Source organism: Oncorhynchus nerka, linkage group LG13 (genome assembly GCF_034236695.1).
Source record: "Oncorhynchus nerka isolate Pitt River linkage group LG13, Oner_Uvic_2.0, whole genome shotgun sequence".
Lineage (NCBI taxonomy): Eukaryota > Metazoa > Chordata > Actinopteri > Salmoniformes > Salmonidae > Oncorhynchus > Oncorhynchus nerka.
The window spans coordinates 97299421-97310071 of record NC_088408.1 but is presented as its reverse complement, the minus strand read 5'-3'; positions in this window follow the sequence as shown (position 1 = coordinate 97310071).

Genomic DNA, 10651 nt, shown 5'->3' with positions numbered 1-10651 from the left:
TTCAGTCGTCTGAAAGTGTTGGTCAGGACTCCATCAAATGATCTCTCAAGGCCCAAGTGTTGGTCAGGACTCCATCAAATGATCTCTCAAGGCCCACGTGTTGGTCAGGACTCCATCAAATGATCTCTCAAGGCCCAAGTGTTGGTCAGGACTCCATCAAATGATCTCGCTCAAGTCTCCAAGTGTTGGTCAGGACTCCATCAAATGATCTCTCAAGTCTCCAAGTGGTGGTCAGGACTCCATCAAATGATCTCTCAAGTCTCCAAGTGGTGGTCAGGACTCCATCAAATGATCTCTCAAGTCTCCAAGTGGACAGGACTCCATCAAATGATCTCTCAAGGTCCAAGTGTTGGTCAGGACACCATCAAATGATCTCTCAAGTCTCCAAGTGTTGGTCAGGACACCATCAAATGATCTCTCAAGTCTCCAAGTGTTGGTCAGGACTCCATCAAATGATCTCTCAAGTCTCCAAGTGTTGGTCAGGACTCCATCAAATTATCTCTCAAGTCTCCAAGTGTTGGTCAGGACTCCATCAAATGATCTCTCAAGTCTCCAAGTGTTGGTCAGGACTCCATCAAATTATCTCTCAAGTCTCCAAGTGGTCAGGACTCCATCAAATGATCTCTCAAGGCCCAAGTGTTGGTCAGGACTCCATCAAATGATCTCTCAAGTCTCCAAGTGTTGGTCAGGACTCCATCAAATGATCTCTCAAGTCTCCAAGTGTTGGTCAGGACTCCATAAAATGATCTCTCAAGTCTCCAGGTGTTGGTCAGGACTCCATCAAATGATCTCTCAAGTCTCCAACTGTTGGCGCCATAGGTATTTCTGTGAACACATACACACTGTCACTGTTATTTTACCTACAGCAGTTAAGATGGTGATATCTGACACACAAACACATACAGTGGGGCAAAAAAAGTATTTAGTCAGCCACCAATTGTGCAAGTTCTCCCACTTTAAAAGATGAGAGAGGCCTGTAATTTTCATCATAGGTACACTTCAACTATGACAGACAAAATGAGAAACAAAAATACAGAAAATCACATTGTAGGATTTTTAATGAAATTATTTGCAAATTATGGTGGAAAATAAGTATTTGGTCACCTACAAACAAGCAAGATTTCTGTCTCTCACAGACCTGTAACTTCTTCTTTAAGAGGCTCCTCTGTCTTCCACTCGTTACCTGTATTAATGACACCTGTTTGAATTTGTTATCAGTATAAAAGACACCTGTCCACAACCTCAAACAGTCACACTCCAAACTCCACTATGGCCAAGACCAAAGAGCTGTCAAATGACACCAGAAACAAAATTGTAGACCTGCACCAGGCTGGGAAGACTGAATCTGCAATAGGTAAGCAGCTTGGTTTGAAGAAATCAACTGTGGGAGCAATTATTAGGAAATGGAAGACATACAAGACCACTGATAATCTCCCTCGATCTGGGGCTCCACACAAGATCTCACCCTGTGGGGTCAAAATTATCACAAGAACGGTGAGCAAAAATCACAGAACCACACGGGGGGACCTAGTGAATGACCTGCAGAGAGCTGGGACCAAAGTAACAAAGCCTACCATCAGTAACACACTACGCCGCCAGGGACTCAAATCCTGCAGTGCCAGACATGTCCCCCTGCTTAAGCCAGTACATGCCCAGGCCCGTCTGAAGTTTGCTAGAGAGCATTTGGATGATCCAGAAGAAGATTGGGAGAATGTCATATGGTCAGGTGAAACCAAAATAAAACTTTTTGGTAAAAACTCAACTCGTCGTGTTTGGAGGACAAAGAATGCTGAGTTGCATCCAAAGAACACCATACCTACTGTGAAGCATGGGGGTGGAAACATCATGCTCGGGGGCTGTTTTTTTGCAAAGGGACAAGGACGACTGATCCGTGTAAAGGAAAGAATGTTGTGTTGTCATCGGGTTGTGTAGTCTCTAAGTTGTGTGGTCTCTAAGTTGTGTGGTCTCTAAGTTGTGTGGTCTCTAAGGTGTGTAGTCTCTCAATTGAGTCGTCTCTAACATGCATATTCTCTATTTTGAGTAGTCTCCAAGTTGTCTAGTCTCTAAATTGAGTAGTCTCTAAATTGTGTAGTCTCTAGGTTGAGTAGTCTCTACTTTGAGGCCACACATCTACTCAACTTAGAGACTACTCAACTTAGAGACCATACATATTAGAGACAACTAAACTTAGAGACTACTCAATTTAGAGACTAGACAACTTAGAGACTACTCAATTTAGAGATCACACACCTTAGAGCCTAGACAACTTAGAGTCTAAACAAATTAGAGACCACACATCTTAGAGACCCCACATCTTAGAGACTACTCAACTTAGAGTCTAAACAACTTAGAGACTAGTGAACTTAGAGTCTAAACAACTTAGAGTCTAAACAACTTAGAAACCACACAACTTAGAGTCTACTAAATTTAGAGACAACACAACTTAGAGACTACACAAATCAAATCAAATCAAATGTATTTATATAGCCCTTCTTACATCAGCTGATATGTTAAAGTGCTGTACAGAAACCCAGCCTAAAACCCCAAACAGCAAGCAATGCAGGTGTAGAAGCACGGTGGCTAGGAAAAACTCCCTAGAAAAGCCAGAAACTAGGAAGAAACCTAGAGAGGAACCAGGCTATGAGGGGTGGCCAGTCCTCTTCTGGCTGTGCCGGGTGGAGATTATAACATAACATGGCCAAGATGTTCAAATGTTCATAAATGACCAGCATGGTCAAATAATAGTAATGACAGTGAACAGGCCGCAGGCAGAACCGTTGAAACTGGAGCAGCAGCACGGCCAGGTGGACTGGGGACAACAAGGAGTCATCATGCCAGGTAGTCCTGAGGCATGGTCCTAGGGCTCAGGTCCTCCGAGAGAGAGAAAGAGAGAAAGAGAGAATTAGAGAGAGCATACTTAAATTCACACTGGACACCGGATAGGACAGGAGAAATAATCCAGATATAACAGACTGACCCTAGCCCCCCAACACATAAACTACTGCAGCATAAATACTGGAGGCTGAGACAGGAGGGGTCAGGAGACACTGTGGCCCCATCCGATGATACCCCCGGACAGGGCCAAACAGGCAGGATATAACCCAACCCACTTTGCCAAAGCACAGCCCCCACACCACTAGAGGGATATCTTCAACCACCAACTTACCATCCTGAGACAAGGCCGAGTATAGCCCACAAAGATCTCCGCCACAGCACAACCCAAGGGGGGAGAGCCAACCCAGACAGGAAGACCACGTCAGTGACTCAACCCACTCAAGTGATGCACCCCTCCTAGGGACGGCATGGAAGAGTACCAGTAAGCCAGTGACTCAGCCCCTGTAATAGGGTTAGAGGCAGATAATCCCAGTGGAAAGAGGGGAACCGGCCAGGCAGAGACAGCAAGGGATGGTTCGTTGCTCCAGTGGCTTTCCGTTCACCTTCACTACACTCAATCATAGAACCTACTGAAGAGATGAATCTTCAATAAAGACTTAAAGGTTGAGACCGAGTCTGCGTCTCTAGCATGGATAGGCAGAACATTCCATTAAAAATTGAGCTCTATATGAGAAAGCCCTGCCTCCAGCTGTTTGCTTAGAAATTCTAGGGACAATTGGGAGGCCTGCGTCTTGTGACCGTAGCGTACGTGTAGGTATGTACGGCAGGACCAGATCGGAAAGATAAGTAGGAGCAAGCCCATGTAATGCTTTTCTAGGTTAGCAGTAAAACCTTGAAATCAGCCCTTGCCTTAACAGGAAGCCAGTGTAGGGAGACTAGCACTGGAGTGATTGGATCACATGTTTTGGTTCTAGTCAGGATTCTAGCAGCCGTGTTTAACACTAACTGAAGTTTATTTAGTGCTTTATCCGGGTAGCCGGAAAGTAGAGCATTGCAGTAGTCTAACCTAGAAGTGACAAAAGCATGGATACATTTTTCTGCATCATTTTTGGACAGAAAATGTCTGATATTTGCAATGTTACGTAAATTGAAAAGAACAGTCCTTGAAACAGTCTTGATATGTTCGTCAAAAGAGAGTAACACCGAGGTCCTTCACAGTTTTATTTGAGACGTACAACCATCAATATTAATTGTCAGATTCAACAGAAGATCTCTTTGTTTCTTGGGACCTAGAACAAGCATCTCTGTTTTGTCCGAGTTTAAAACTTAGAGGCCTGATTCATACTGGAGTAGACCAGCTTCTTAGTGAGGACAGCCTGGTTCAGCCCGGAGTAGACCAGCTTCTTAGTGAGGACAGCCTGGTTCAGACCGGAGTAGACCAGCTTCTTAGTGAGGACAGCCTGATTCAGACCGGAGTAGACCAGCTTCTTAGTGAGGACAGCCTGGTTCAGCCCGGAGTAGACCAGCTTCTTAGTGAGGACAGCCTGGTTCAGACCGGAGTAGACCAGCTTCTTAGTGAGGACAGCCTGATTCAGACCGGAGTAGACCAGCTTCTTAGTGAGGACAGCCTGGTTCAGACCGGAGTAGACCAGCTTCTTAGTGAGGACAGCCTGGTTCAGACCGGAGTAGACCAGCTTCTTAGTGAGGACAGCCTGGTTCAGACCGGAGTAGACCAGCTTCTTAGTGTGGACAGCCTGATTCAGACCGGAGTAGACCAGCTTCTTAGTGAGGACAGCCTGGTTCAGATCGGAGTAGACCAGCTTCTTAGTGAGGACAGCCTGGTTCAGACTGGAGTAGACCAGTTTCTTAGTGAGGACAGCCTGGTTCAGACTGGAGTAGACCAGCTTCTTAGTGAGGACAGCCTGATTCAGACCGGAGTAGACCAGCTTCTTAGTGTGGACAGCCTGATTCAGACTGCAGTAAACTTAATTCCACATCACAGCAGATCAATCTAGGTCCACGGTACAATACAGTAGAGTATAACATTTATTATGAATGACGGTGGAGGTGGTCTATGTTCTAGAAGGTGGTGCTTCACGTGGTTTCAACCCAGTGGAGGGGAACATTGTAGGTCTTAAGTTTAAAAGAAAAATCTTTGACCACAGAGAGGTCCCTTTGCTGTCAGTTTTCTGTTTTAATTATGGTTTTAAGGGAAGTGGTCCGATCATTTAGTGTCAGTTGTCTTACGGTGGAAGAGAAGAGGTTTGGAGAACGGATTCATACCGCATGACATACACATCTAGTCTTTCTTCATCATTTTCATCATTTTCACCATCCAGATCTGATTACAGCCTGATTTACTCCAGATCTGATTATAGTCTGATTCACTCCAGATCTGATTACAGCCTGATTCACTCCAGATCTGATTACAGTCTGATTCACTCCAGATCTGATTACAGCCTGATTCACTCCAGATCTGAGTACAGCCAGATTCACTCCAGATCTGATTACAGCCTGATTCACTCCAGATCTGAGTACAGCCAGATTCACTCCAGATCTGATTACAGTCTGATTCACTCCAGATCTGAGTACAGCCAGATTCACTCCAGATCTGATTACAGTCTGATTCACTCCAGATCTGATTACAGCCTGATTCACTCCAGATCTGAGTACAGCCAGATTCACTCCAGATCTGATTACAGCCTGATTCACTCCAGATCTGAGTACAGCCAGATTCACTCCAGATCTGATTACAGTCTGATTCACTCCAGATCTGAGTACAGCCAGATTCACTCCAGATCTGAGTACAGCCAGATTCACTCCAGATCTGATTACAGTCTGATTCACTCCAGATCTGAGTACAGCCAGATTCACTCCAGATCTGAGTACAGCCAGATTCACTCCAGATCTGATTACAGTCTGATTCACTCCAGATCTGAGTGTAGCCTGATTCACTCCAGATCTGAGAACAGCCTGATTCACTCCAGATCTGATTACAGTCTGATTCACTCCAGATCTGAGAACAGCCTGATTCACTCCAGATCTGAGAACAGCCTGATTCTGTATTTTCACCTTTAGATTTCCAGTTTGGTATTAAGCCACTCATATGCGAACACATAGAAGAGTTAGAATAGCTGAGAATAATATGTATAGATCAATAAAAGATGACTAGTTATAATAAGTTTAGATATAGATCAATAAAAGATGACTAGTTATAATATGTTTAGATATAGATCAATAAAAGATGACTAGTTATTCTGCAGCTGGGAAATTCCACAGTAAGAGAACTGCGCTGAGACAGATTTTTCAACCCCCCCAAAATTGATTTCAAAGTTTAACAAACCATACAACTCTATACACAATGGCTGCTTTTAACAATTTAGAATTGTACAAAAACACATTGGCTGGATTAACTTCCGCTACCAGAATCAGGGTAAAATAATTTCATCATGTGTCCCTGATCTGTGCTACACGGAAATGGACTGCTTTCAAGAAGGTAGAATATATATATATTTATATAGACCACTATGCCCCATCCCAGCATGCCCCGAAACACTTTGTTAACGAAGGCCTGGAAGACTGAAGGAGAATTAGACAGGCCAAAGGGCATTACGAGATACTCGTAATGACCCGTAATGACACGTGGTTGTGGAAAAGCAGTCTTCCATTCATCGTATTATAAATAGGTACCATAAATAGGTACACATATTCAAACTCTTTGTCACGCTGGTATAAAGGATTTTGGAGACCGCCGCAGGAATACACAATAGGGGTTTTTAATATACCCAAAACAAACACTTATACAAAAACACTGGGCTGTACCCAAACAAAAGAGTGAGGGTAAACCTCGTTGAATGACACGGAGACGATACCCGTAATACACAGTATATAAAGCACACAGCAGAACAGCTGCACCAATGCATAGGTACTCACACCACCAACACATAGGTACTCACACCACCAACACATAGGTACTCACACCAACAACACATAGGTACTCACACCACCAACACATAGGGACTCACACCACCAACACATAGGTACTCACCCCACCAACACATAGGGACTCACACCACCAACACATAGGTACTCACACCACCAACACATAGGGACTCACACCACCAACACATAGGTACTCACACCACCAACACATAGGGACTCACACCACCAACACATAGGTACTCACACCACCAACACATAGGTACTCACACCACCAACACATAGGGACTCACACCACCAACACAGGTACTCACACCACCAACACATAGGTACTCACACCACCAACACATAGGTACTCACACCACCAACACATAGGTACTCACACCACCAACACATAGGTACTCACACCACCAACACATAGGGACTCACAACACCAACACATAGGGACTCACAACACCAACACATAGGGACTCACAACACCAACACATAGGGACTCACACCACCAACACATAGGGACTCACACCACCAACACATAGGGACTCACACCACCAACACATAGGTACTCACACCACCAACACATAGGGACTCACAACACCAACACATAGGTACTCACACCACCAACAGACATGGAACAATATCCGACAAAGACAGAGGAAACAGAGGGCACATGTATACCATCCTAATCAGGGGAAATGGGAACCAGGTGTGTAATCAGACAAGACAGTCCGGGGTTGATGATAATGGAACCAGGTGTGTGTTATCAGACAAGACAGTCTGGGGGTTGATGATAATGTATCCCGTTCAGTGAAGCCTTGAAAGCCGGTGACGTAGACCTCTGGAACTGGTGAACAGAATGAGCATCAGCACCGGGGGGGATACATGACAGAACCCCACCCCCAACGTGCTGGATGACCACAGGGGCACGGTGCGGGTCGTTCTGGGCGCCGACGGTGAAAATCCCTGGTCAGCGAAGCATCCAGGATGTCTGGTTCGGATGCCAAGGTCGGTCCGGCTCGGATGCCAAGGTGCCAGGGCCGACTGATACCGTGCGTAAAAAGAGCCTCCGCAGTTTGCATGGCCGACGGAAGCCCAGGGCAGAAGAAGGAGGCGAAAAGCTTTGGCTAAAACGGTCCACAACGATGAGAATGGTGGCGGGGTGAAGGTCAGTGACAAATTCCACCGACAGGTGAGACCAGGGTCATTGTGGAACCGGCAAGGGAAGGAGCTTTCCATAAAGGAGGTGTCTGAGGTGTCTTAGACTGAGCGCAGATGGAGCAGGCCAAGGTGGGCCACCAGTACGTCTCCATTAGGCAGGCGATGGTACGGCCTATCCCAGGATGACCCGACACAGGTGCCGTGTGCTCACAGGAAAGGAGGCATCCCGCACACCTGTGGGCACGTAGGCATGGTTCTCCGGGCACTGTGCAGGTACAGGTTCTGTACGCCGGACCTGCCATATGTCTGCGTCCACATCCCATACCACTGGCGCAATGATGGGGCACGGAGAGATGATTGGGGTCTCCTCTCCCTGCCTCTCCTCTGCGTCATAGAGGTGACACAGGATGTCCGCTTTCACAGACTTCGAGCCTGGCCTATAGGATATTGTGAATTGGAACCTGACGAAGAATAGAGCCCACCTGGCCTGTCTCGGCTTTAGTCTTTTCGCTGCCCTGATGTACTCCAGGTTGGGGTGGTCCGTCCACACCAGGAAAGGTTATTTGGACCCCTCCAGCCAGCGCCTCCACGCCTTAAGCCTTCTTGAACGCCAAGAGTTCCCAGTCCCCTACGACATAGTTCCTCTGGGCGGGGCTCAGCTGCTTAGAGTAGAAAGCTCAGGGCCGCAGCTTTGGAGGGCTTCTGGTACGCTGGGACAGCACTGCCCTAACTCCTACATCGGAAGAATCCACCTTGACGATGAAGGGGAATGAGGGGTCGGGATGTGCCAACACGGGCCTTCAGTGTCTCGAACGCCCTCTCCGCCTCTGCCTCCAACGTAGCCGCAGGGGGCCTCCTCTCAGCAGGGAGGTAAGAGGTGCGACCACTGTGCTGAATCCCCGGATGAACCTCCGGAAAAAGTTGGCAAACCTCAGGGATCTCTGGACTGCTTTCAAGGAGGTAGAATAGACCAAAATGTTGTCTATATAGACCACTACTCCCCATCCCAGCATGTCCCGAAACACTTTGTTAACGAAGGCCTGGAAGACTGAAGGAGCATTAGACAGGCCAAAGGGCATTACACTGGGATGTACCCAAACAAAAGAGCGAGGGTAAACCTCATTGAATGACACGGGACGATACCTGCAATACACAATATATATTGTGGGGTGGCAGGTTAGCCTAGTGGTTAGAGCGTTGGACTAGTAACCGGAAGGTTGCAAGTTCAAACCCCCGAGCTGAACAGGCAGTTAACCCACTGTTCCTAGGCCATCATTGAAAATAAGAATTTGTTCTTAACTGACTTGCCTAGTTAAATAAAGGTAAAATAAATAAATAAATATATATATAAAGCACGCAGCATAACAGCTGCACTACGCATAGGTACTCACACCACTAACGGACATGGGAACAATATCCGACAAAGACAGAGGAAACAGAGGGCACATATATACCATCCTAATCAGGGGAAATGGGAACCAGGTGTGTGTAATCAGACAAGACAGTCTGGGGGTTGATGATAATGCAACCAGGTGTGTGTTATCAGACAAGATAGTCTGGGGGTTGATGATAATGGAACCAGGTGTGTGTTATCAGACAAGACAGTCTGGGGGTTGATGATAATGGAACCAGGTGTGTGTAATCAGACAAGACAGTCTGGGGGTTGATGATAATGGATCCAGGTGTGTGTAATCAGACAAGACAGTCTGGGGGTTGATGATAATGCAACCAGGTGTGTGTTATCAGACAAGACAGTCTGGGGGTTGATGATAATGCAACCAGGTGTGTGTTATCAGACAAGACAGTCTGGGGGTTGATGATAATGGAACCAGGTGTGTGTTATCAGACAAGACAGTCTGGGGGTTGATGATAATGGAACCAGGTGTGTGTTATCAGACAAAACAGTCTGGGGGTTGATGATAATGGAACCAGGTGTGTGTAATCAGACAAGACAGTCTGGGGGTTTGATGATAATGGAACCAGGTGTGTGTTATCAGACAAGACAGTCTGGGGGTTTGATGATAATGGAACCAGGTGTGTGATATCAGACAAGACAGTCTGGGGGTTTGATGATAATGGAACCAGGTGTGTGTTATCAGACAAGACAGTTCGGGGTTGATGATAATGGAACCAGGTGTGTGATATCAGACAAGACAGTCTGGGGGTCTGATGATAATGGAACCAGGTGTGTGTTATCAGACAAGACAGTTCGGGGTTGATGATAATGTATCCCGTTCAGTGAAGCCTAGAACTCCGGTGACGTAGACCTCTGGAACTGGTGAACAGAATGAGCAGCAGCAACGGGGTGGATCTGTGACCAAGAGAAGGAAGACAGTTATCAGCTGAACATAGAGTAGTGGAAGGAAGACAGTTATCAGCTGAACATAGAGTAGTGGAAGGAAGACAGTTATCAGCTGAACATAGAGTAGTGGAAGGAAGACAGTTATCAGCTGAACATAGAGTAGTGGAAGGAAGACAGTTATCAGCTGAACATAGAGTAGTGGAAGGAAGACAGTTATCAGCTGAACATAGAGTAGTGGAAGGAAGACAGTTATCAGCTGAACATAGAGTAGTGGAAGGGAAGACAGTTATCAGCTGAACATAGAGTAGTGGAAGGAAAACAGTTATCAGCTGAACATAGAGTAGTGGAAGGAAGACAGTTATCAGCTGAACATAGAGTAGTGGAAGGAAAACAGTTATCAGCTGAACATAGAGGTAGTGG